We start from the raw sequence: 10,136 nt of genomic DNA, 5'->3' as shown, positions 1-10,136 counted from the left end.
GATCCTCTCCACTCAGCCGTCGAGATCCAGGGAGCGATGCTAGGCAGACACAAGCAGGAATTGTCTGCTGCTCGACATGCCGTTGAGACCCTGGCCACCCAAGTCTCCAACCTCACAGAACAGGTTCACCATCTCCGCCTCGATCCACCGGCCACTTCCAGGGCTTTCGAATCTCCGGAGCCCAGAATCAATAACCCGCCGTGTTACTCTGGGGAGCCCACTGAATGCCGCTCGTTCCTCACCCAGTGTGATATTGTGTTTTCTCTCCAGCCCAACACTTACTCCAGGAGCACTGCTCGTGTCGCCTACGTCATATCTCTCCTTATTGGACGGGCTCGTGAGTGGGGCACGGCAATCTGGGAGGCAAGGGCTGAGTGTACTAACCAGTATCAAGACTTTAAGGAGGAGATGATACGGGTTTTTGATCGATCTGTTTTTGGGGAGGAGGCTTCCAGGGCCCTGTCTTCCCTATGTCAAGGCAATCGATCCATAACAGACTACTCTATTGAGTTTCGCACTCTTGCTGTCTCCAGTGGCTGGAACGAGCCGGCCTTGCTCGCTCGTCTTCTGGAGGGTTTCCGCGCAGAGGTAAAGGATGAGATTCTCTCCCGGGAGGTTCCTTCCAGCGTGGATTCCTTGATTGAACTCGCTATTCGCATTGAGCGACGGGTTGATCTTCGTCACCGAGCTCGTGGAAAGGAGCTCGCGCTCTCCGTCGCCTCCCTCTCCGCATCACTACCATCTTCCTCTGCCGGCTCGGGTGCTGAGCCCATGCAGCTGGGAGGTATCCGCATCTCGACTGAGGAGAGGGAACGGAGAATCACCAACCGCCTCTGTCTCTATTGCGGTTCCGCTGGTCATTTTGTCACTTCATGTCCAGTAAAAGGCCAGAGCTCGTCAGTAAGCGGAGGGCTACTGGTGAGCGCTACTACTCCTGTCTCTCCTTCAAGATCCTGCACTACCTTGTCGGTCCATCTACGCTGGACCGGTTCGTCAGCTTCCTGCAGTGCCTTAATAGACTCTGGGGCGGAGGGCTGTTTTATGGACGAGACCTGGGCTCGGGAACATGACATTCCTCTCAGACAGTTAAAGGAGCCCACGGCCTTGTTCGCCCTGGATGGTAGTCCTCTCCCCAGGATTCAGCGTGAGACGCTACCTTTAACCCTCACTGTTTCTGGTAATCATAGTGAAACCATTTCTTTTTTAATTTTTCGTTCACCTTTTACACCTGTTGTTTTGGGCCATCCCTGGCTAGTTTGTCATAATCCTTCCATTAATTGGTCTAGTAATTCTATCCTCTCCTGGAACGTCTCTTGTCATGTTAAATGTTTAATGTCTGCTATCCCTCCTGTTTCCTCTGTCTCTTCTTCACAGGAGGAGCCTGGTGATTTGACAGGGGTGCCGGAGGAATATCACGATCTGCGCACGGTGTTCAGTCGGTCCAGGGCCACCTCTCTTCCTCCACACCGGTCGTATGATTGTAGTATTGATCTCCTTCCGGGAACCACCCCCCCCCGGGGTAGACTATACTCTCTGTCGGCTCCCGAACGTAAGGCTCTCGAAGATTATTTGTCTGTAGCTCTTGACGCCGGTACCATAGTCCCCTCCTCCTCTCCCGCCGGAGCGGGGTTTTTTTTTGTCAAGAAGAAGGACGGGTCTCTGCGCCCCTGCATAGATTATCGAGGGCTGAATGACATAACAGTGAAGAATCGTTATCCGCTTCCTCTTATGTCTTCAGCCTTCGAGATCCTGCAGGGAGCCAGGTTTTTCACTAAGTTGGACCTTCGTAACGCTTACCATCTCGTGCGCATCAGGGAGGGGGACGAGTGGAAGACGGCGTTTAACACTCCGTTAGGGCACTTTGAATACCGGGTTCTTCCTTTCGGCCTCGCTAACGCTCCAGCTGTCTTTCAGGCATTAGTCAATGATGTCCTGAGAGACATGCTGAACATCTTTGTTTTCGTTTACCTTGACGATATCCTGATTTTTTCACCGTCACTCCAGATTCATGTTCAGCACGTTCGACGTGTCCTCCAGCGCCTTTTAGAGAATTGTCTTTTTGTGAAGGCTGAGAAGTGCACTTTTCATGCCTCCTCCGTCACATTTCTCGGTTCTGTTATTTCCGCTGAAGGCATTAAGATGGATCCCGCTAAGGTCCAAGCTGTCATTGATTGGCCCGTCCCTAAGTCACGCGTCGAGCTGCAGTGCTTTCTCGGCTTCGCGAACTTCTATCGTCGTTTCATCCGTAATTTCGGTCAGGTGGCAGCTCCTCTCACAGCCCTTACTTCTGTCAAGACGTGCTTTAAGTGGTCCGTTTCCGCCCAGGGAGCTTTTGATCTCCTCAAGAATCGTTTTACATCCGCTCCTATCCTTGTTACACCTGACGTCTCTAGACAGTTCGTTGTCGAGGTTGACGCGTCAGAGGTGGGAGTGGGAGCCATCCTTTCTCAGCGCTCCCTCTCTGACGACAAGGTCCACCCATGCGCGTATTTTTCTCATCGCCTGTCGCCGTCGGAACGTAACTATGATGTGGGTAACCGCGAACTGCTCGCCATCCGGTTAGCCCTAGGCGAATGGCGACAGTGGTTGGAGGGGGCGACCGTTCCTTTTGTCGTTTGGACTGACCATAGGAACCTTGAGTACATCCGTTCTGCCAAACGACTTAATGCGCGTCAGGCGCGTTGGGCGCTGTTTTTCGCTCGTTTCGAGTTCGTGATTTCTTATCGTCCGGGCTCTAAGAACACCAAGCCTGATGCTTTGTCTCGTCTCTTCAGTTCTTCAGTAGCCTCCACTGACCCCGAGGGGATTCTCCCTGAGGGGCGTGTTGTCGGGTTGACTGTCTGGGGAATTGAGAGGCAGGTAAAGCAAGCACTCACTCAAACTCCGTCGCCGCGCGCTTGTCCTAGGAACCTTCTTTTCGTTCCCGTTCCTACTCGTCTGGCCGTTCTTCAGTGGGCTCACTCTGCCAAGTTAGCCGGCCACCCTGGCGTTCGGGGTACGCTTGCTTCCATTCGCCAGCGTTTCTGGTGGCCCACCCGGGAGCATGACACGCGTCGTTTCGTGGCTGCTTGTTCGGTCTGCGCGCAGACTAAGTCCGGTAACTCTCCTCCTGCCGGCCGTCTCAGGCCGCTTCCTATTCCCTCTCGACCGTGGTCTCACATCGCCTTAGATTTTGTCACCGGACTGCCTTCGTCAGCGGGGAAGACTGTTATTCTTACGGTTGTCGATAGGTTCTCTAAGGCGGCTCATTTCATTCCCCTTGCTAAGCTTCCTTCTGCTAAAGAGACGGCACAAATCATCATCGAGAATGTTTTCAGAATTCATGGCCTTCCGTCAGACGTCGTTTCGGACAGAGGTCCGCAATTCACGTCTCAATTTTGGAGGGAGTTTTGCCGTTTGATTGGGGCTTCCGTCAGTCTCTCTTCCGGCTTTCACCCCCAGTCTAACGGTCAAGCAGAACGGGCCAATCAGACTATTGGTCGCATCTTACGCAGTCTTTCTTTTCGCAACCCTGCGTCTTGGTCAGAACAGCTCCCCTGGGCAGAATACGCCCACAACTCGCTTCCTTCGTCTGCGACCGGGCTGTCTCCTTTTCAGAGTAGCCTCGGGTACCAGCCTCCGTTGTTCTCATCTCAGTTCGCCGAGTCCAGCGTCCCCTCCGCTCAGGCTTTTGTCCAACGTTGCGAGCGCACCTGGAAGAGGGTCAGGTCTGCACTTTGCCGTTATAGGGCGCAGACTGTGAGAGCTGCTAATAAGCGTAGAACTAAGAGCCCTAGGTATTGTCGCGGTCAGAGAGTTTGGCTCTCCACTCAGAACCTTCCCCTTAAGACGGCTTCTCGCAAGTTGACCCCGCGGTTCATTGGTCCATTCCGTATCTCTCAGGTCATTAATCCTGTCGCAGTGCGACTTCTTCTTCCGCGATATCTTCGTCGCGTCCACCCTGTCTTCCATGTCTCCTGTGTTAAGCCCGTTCTTCGCGCCCCCGCTCGTCTTCCCCCCCCCCCCCCCCCATCCTTGTCGAGGGCGCACCTATCTACAGGGTCCGTAAGATCTTGGACATGCGTCCTCGGGGCCGTGGTCATCAGTACCTAGTTGACTGGGAGGGGTACGGTCCTGAGGAGAGGAGTTGGGTTCCCTCTCGGGACGTGCTGGACCGTGCGCTGATTGATGATTTCCTCCGTGGCCGCCAGGTTTCCTCCTCGAGTGCGCCAGGAGGCGCTCGGTGAGTGGGGGGGTACTGTCATGTTGTCTTGTCTCTGTCCTTTCCCTTCACCCTGTCTCCCTCTGCTGGTCGTGTTAGGTTACCTTTTCTCCCCCGCTTTCCCCCAGCTGTCCCTTGTCTCCTCTAACTACCCATTCACCCCGTTCCCCACCTGTTCCCTTTTGTCCCTCTGATTAGGTCCCTATATCTCTCTCTGTTTCTGCTCCTGTCCTTGTCGGATTCTTGTTTGTTTGTGTCATTCATGCCTGAACCAGACTGTCGTCATGCTTGCTGTAACCTTGTCCTGTCCTGTCGGAATCTGCCGGTCCATCTGAGCCTACCTATGTTTGGTAATTAAAGAAGCTCTGTTTAAGTTGATTCGCTTTTGGGTCCTCATTCACGCACCGTAACAGTAAACAAATGATTCTCTGTTTTTCTTTGTGGTGGACCATTCTATATTTTGTTATCATTTGTCTCTTGGGAAATATGTATGAAGAACCAAGCCAGGGTTGGGGTGTAATGTACAAGGCGTATGCCTTCTGTTGAGTATATTAACTTCAAGTGTAAACTTATTTCTAGGGTAATGTAATGTTGAGTTGACTTTTTCTTTGTATCCGTTTGTATATAAATGGTTTTATATGAATCAAAGCTGAACTTAAAGTAGAAGTCCAAAAATAACACTCCTATCCTAAATCCCTGTAGACGCAGCATCTTAACGTAAAGCATGTTGACGCAGTTTGTAGTCATCCTAGACAGTTGTAATACCTGCTCGCTAAAGCAAAGATATTCATTGCAGAATGTAGCTCCAAATACTATGGGCATGCAATTGTAACTTTTGACCACTGGTGGTCGCCATTTCTCTTCGTGTCACAGTATTCCCAATTTACTGTGAGCATAAACAACTTTTTAAAAAACACATGGGGTTGGCAACCTTCCCACATACACCAAGGGGCTTCCGTTTTAAAATGACCAGATTAATAACACTGACCAGATATTGTTGTTTTTGTTGTTTTACTTGTGAGTGTTCCTATGCATCAGGTGAACTCTGCTCTGCAAGGACAATCATTCCAGAGATAAGTGACGATGATGATGATATAACAAGACTGTATTTGTACTTTACCATCTATACTTTGATCACTGCTGTATTTAATACACTTATACGAGAAAAAAAGAGGTATCTCCTTCAAAATAAAAGTCCTTCACGTGCAGATGAGGGTTTTTCACATGTTCATGTCAGAATTTTGAAAATAACATATATGACTATCCAACGTAGTCTTGTGTTGTTTTTTTGAGCCTGGTTGTGACCTATATCTTGACCCATGTGGTCTTTACCCCTGCTTCTTGAACATTCACAGGAAAAGAAACACCTGAAAAAAGAGATCCCTCTCACTTTCTATTGCTCTCTCTCTCTTCCCCCTCTTTCTCTGGGGACTTTCTCCACTCTAAAGATAAGACACACATCACCAATGAACGACTACAGTATTTGTCAAGACACTTTTAGATCCGCTGAAAAATACTTCACTCCATTCTATCATTATATGAGTCATATCGGACCACGTTTATCCTCATGCTGCTATGTATATGTGCCTGTCCACATGTTTGATACTCAACACAGCAAAAGCATTCCCATATTCTGCTCTGGTTGGTGTTGGTGGTACAATAAAAAGTGAATTATTAACAGAAAGAGTGTTAGTGATGGAATATGTTATTTTTCCCCTCAACACAAAGGTGCTCAGATTAAAGAGAGGCAGTTCAGAACATTGAACGGAGTCAATTTCAAGGACAGAATGATCTATTGCAAAGATGATTTACCCTTCTGTTAAAATGACATTTTCAGTCGCTGGTTTGTCTTGTTTTATCTTCCTGAAAAGTATTGAAGGCTGGAAAAACGTAACCGTTTCCCAAAAAAATACTCAAAATGCCTTTGAAAAAAAAAGTCATCCCAAGTCTGTTTCAAATATTTCCATGTTTTAATTGACCTGCTATTCTTGATTTGTGTTAAAAACCATTGCTGCAGAGCATTGCTGCATTATAAGCAAAAGTTGCTGAGTCCAAAAAAATGCAGCTGATGCTGCTGAAATATTACCCCTTGACCTTGCATGTTAGCGTACACGGATCTGCCAAACGCATTGACGGGGTTGTGGACATTTAACCCTCGGATCAAAGCATTAGGACATTTACATGTATTCATGACTTTTTTCCACTATACTGTATACATTTCCCGTTGTGTAGCCTAAGTACATCTGTTAACTGTAACCACACAGATGTTTGTGTTGTAGTAAGTCTCAATGTACTCACAGTATGTAATAGAAATGCCATCAGTTTTTAAATGTTATTACATAGTGAAACATGAATGGGGATTTGGTGCTTGCTCAGGAACAAAAAAAAGATTGGATATGTTTGATTGTGTAGTTAAATATAATTGTAAAATCTGGGACGTTTATATCTTCCAACTTTGACAGGACTTCTATTCTTGAATCATGTTTTGAGTTGCCTTTTGGACACCCAAATGTCAACCCTTTTAAACTGTGAGGGCGAGGTGAAATGACAAATGTAATTCCCCGCCATTTGTATGATGTTTTGTCACCAGAGGGATGGGAGAGGAGAATTCTAGGCCCTGAAGTTCATTAGATATAAAAAGCTATGCAAGCAATATATTTTCATTCACAATTAATAGTAGTACATTCACTTTAACACATTACTGGATATATTAAGTCATTTCTGTGTGCAAGAATTTTTATGTATGATTATAAGAATTATACTTGCATACAATCAAATACTTGTTTGACTTAAACATTTGAAAACTATAGTTTTGCAAGAAGAACAAGAAGCAACAGGAGACCCAGTGACTTATTATGGAAAATTAGCTTTTATTGTACATATAAATGTCGTTTCCCCAATGGACACATTATATAATAATTCTGGAAACAAAACGCTCTGAGGAACATCCAAGAAAATGCACGAAACAAAATAAGCGAATGCGTGAATAGTTGTCACGCTCGGTCTGCAATTGTTGACATTTTGTATAAATGGAAAAATTGTATAAATGGATGGTGGCATTAACCTGTCCGGCATGTTTAGCTCGCTCAGACATACTCACTGAAGCTGTGATTGTTTTTTTTTTTTTAACTGTGTCTGAAACCAGACAAAATGCACCAAAAAAAAGAAAAATAAAGAATTGAAGGAACATTTCTTCCACATGTAAATGCATATATTATATTCAATGTTGTAAACTAAGAATCTGAAAACACTGGTTAGAAAAAACAAATACAAACAGTAAAACCAAGGTGTTGTTGAAAAAGGTGCCATTTCTGATGCAAGGTAAATACATGCTCTTCAACATCGCCTATTGTTCAGCATACCGGTCTGCAAGGCTATTATTACTATTATTATTATTATTATTATTAAGTGTACAATTGTTACCACACAGATGACCTTCTAGAACTTGTGTGGCCAGACGGACATGTTTTCTTTTCGTTCCACATATCAGTTGTAGCCCTACAGTTATCAAACTTTGACGTAAGCCATTTGCTTACACTGGCCAGCCTTTTAGTAAGTTACTTTACACGTATAATGCACTGTACTGCGCCATTGCATAGAAAATAAATGTATTGTAAAGTGTTTTGACAGAAAAGGACTTCAAATTTCCCTCCCAACGACCAAGCTTTATTATGAATTCTTCAGTAAAGAGACCAAAACAACGACTAACCAACCAGGTGAAGAATACAGCTGCCTCAGGTGTTTCTGTTGTATTTCCAGTTAAATCAATACTTAAAAATATACTTTTTTTTCCAGAGAGTAATAAAATATTGAACTACTATATAGTTGCTCTGTAACAATTTTAGTAAGAGTAGAATGTTTTAAAGATCCCCAGCTGAACCCACATTCCCCTTTTTTACAAATTGCCTCGGCAAACAACACCAGGTTACAAACAGAGACCTGCTATTGGTCTTCCCTTCGTCAGCTCAAATCAACAGGCCAATCGAAGCCTCTAGCTACACAACTACATGCCTTAGAAATAAAGCGATGCGCATGTTTTACATAGCATACACATATGCAGTTTTCTTGCCCTCCGCACTGCATACCATCTGGGCCATGTTCATTAGGACACAACTGAAAATGTTAAGCATTTCCGTTGCTAAACAGGAAAGTTTAATATTAAGCAAATCGGTAATCTTTTCCAGAAAAAAAAAAAATCTGTGGAATTGTGGGCCTAATCAACAATTGCGATTTCCATTTTGAAATTAAAAGGTTTGCTCATGTTTGGAGACGGCAAATGCAACCCTGGTGGGAAATATCAGGTGCTTCTTTGCATCATTCAGTGTTTTGTTTTTTTTACCCCTAAGTGATCCAACAAACTCCAGAATACTGTAGCTATAGTCCTTTATACATCTTCCTGCTAGGGTGAGTCTACAAGCTATTCCCACCAGGGCACCCCTTGTCCTTTTCCCAGGCCCACCTTAACCTCTCTGGGGGCGGTCAGACCCAAACGCCCTCTCGCCGAGGCGTTGGTTCCTTGTCTGGTGCCCGTGCATTCTCAAGGCCTACACAGTGTCACACGTCACAGCACCCCAGGCTAACCTGGATTTCCTTTTTCAATATCAAGGCCTACTGTAGACCTGGGTTCAAATACGACTCAAAATCATTCCATATACTTTATTGGCGCTTGACTGAGCTTGCCTGGAGCAATGGAACCAGAAAAATGTTCACAAATGTTAAACTCTGCCCACCTGGTGCTCCAAGCAGGCTAAAGTTGCTGAAACATTTTAAATAGTATTTGAACCCAGGTCTGTTCCTATAACATACTGTACTCTCTATGTTAACTGCAAAGAATTACTAGGAAACACCCGACCATATTATCACACATGGAATATGAGGGTTTGGTTAGGTCGGGGTGAATGACAGTTCTAACTAAAGCAGTTCTATGCAATGAAAAATACAACTGTTACAATGTAATAATCAAGAGAACACCTAACGAACAACTCCAAGCCGAGTAAAAAGGTAAAACTACTACTGCATGTTAGTTGCACATAGTGTAACAATGGTGCAGGTTTCGATATCTCATATCATCCTACAGGAGAACAAAACAAAATGTCATGGTATTTTGCATGATGAATGTCTTGCTTTTTACAGTATCATGTATGAGAACAGTAATACTGGGTCACAGCCTCTCAATAGCATTAGGCCTATGTGACCGTCCACTGTTGCCATAGACCCCATCTGTACAGAGGCAGCATAATCGTTACCCTGTAGGCACGGTTGCCTAGAAACAACATTTCATGCATTTCAAAACGTCAGTTGAAATGAACCACACAGAATCACAGATTACATTATGTGCACCATACTTTAAATAGACAGCAGGTTTCATGTCATATCGAGCTAATATTGACAATCAGTTACCCACAATCAGACTTGTGCTTTGTGTAACCCAAAACTTACACCACACTGTTCTTTAGTACAATTACGGATGCCTTGGTTACAGTCGCTCAGGACGACACAAACTCGACTTTTGATTGGCCAAGGGCCGGACACACACACACACACACACAGCTGTGTTATGCAGGGTCACGACGGGAGGAATTATACTGCAAAAAAAAAAGACCAAAATAACAACCAGCGAGAAATACATTTTTTGGACCATGTTTTTGGATTGCCGTGCTGCTCGATGCACATCAACACCAGAACCACAAGGCTAGAACACTTTCATTTCAAAAGGAGATCAGCAAAACAGTATATAGAGTTTATATACAGTACTGTACATACTGTTTGGCAAAGGCTATTCCATCTTAGTGCTTCACATTCAAACTACAGTATGGTGCCTGCATTATGGTAGACTATGTAAACACACATAGGGAATTATTCTCTATGACCAGACACTAAGGTCAGTACAGAGAAAACTAGTGTTCGTAATATTTGATTCTTGTGTGTATTCATG

At 45.2% G+C, this 10,136-nt stretch overlaps 1 protein-coding gene across 4 annotated transcripts in view; it reads right to left on the bottom strand.

Moving 5' to 3' along the window:
* Window positions 1–7,047: 7,047 nt before the first annotated feature.
* The window catches only part of LOC110493471 (cytosolic purine 5'-nucleotidase), a 32,254-nt gene continuing 29,165 nt past the window's right edge, over window positions 7,048–10,136 (bottom strand). For all 4 annotated transcript variants that reach the window (XM_021567765.2, XM_036949426.1, XM_036949427.1 and 1 more), the window contains one exon: window positions 7,048–10,136. This exon is cut by the window's right edge and continues 810 nt beyond it. The gene's annotated coding sequence lies outside the window, so the exon portion shown is untranslated.

The sequence above is a fragment of the Oncorhynchus mykiss genome, chromosome 17, assembly GCF_013265735.2.
Source record: "Oncorhynchus mykiss isolate Arlee chromosome 17, USDA_OmykA_1.1, whole genome shotgun sequence".
NCBI lineage: Eukaryota > Metazoa > Chordata > Actinopteri > Salmoniformes > Salmonidae > Oncorhynchus > Oncorhynchus mykiss.
This window is presented reverse-complemented; position numbering and strand designations above follow the sequence as displayed.